The sequence below is a fragment of the Pteropus medius genome, unplaced genomic scaffold (assembly GCF_902729225.1).
Source record: "Pteropus medius unplaced genomic scaffold, Ma_sr-lr_union100, whole genome shotgun sequence".
NCBI lineage: Eukaryota > Metazoa > Chordata > Mammalia > Chiroptera > Pteropodidae > Pteropus > Pteropus medius.
The window spans coordinates 1,049,309-1,049,629 of record NW_024342474.1 but is presented as its reverse complement, the minus strand read 5'-3'; positions in this window follow the sequence as shown (position 1 = coordinate 1,049,629).

Sequence of the window (321 nt, the reverse complement as noted above, 5' to 3'; positions counted from 1 at the left end):
TTTTTTTTTTTTATGGTGACATTGGTTAACGAAATCCAAGTAAGTTTCAGATGTACAATTTAGCAGTAAGGCATATATATATATTACATTGTGTGTTCACTGCCCATAGCTAGATTTCTTTCTGTCATCACATATTTGACCCCTTTTACCCCATCTATCTTTCCCTCTCCCCTCTGCCTCCCTTAAATTTACTTTTTGAAGACACAAAAATTTACTGCAAGAAGACTATGGCTAGTTAATATCTTGAGATATTAATTTACACATTTATATTGCTCCTGGTTTCCTATTTCTGCTTTGCCCACTCAAGTAGGAAGCCAATTT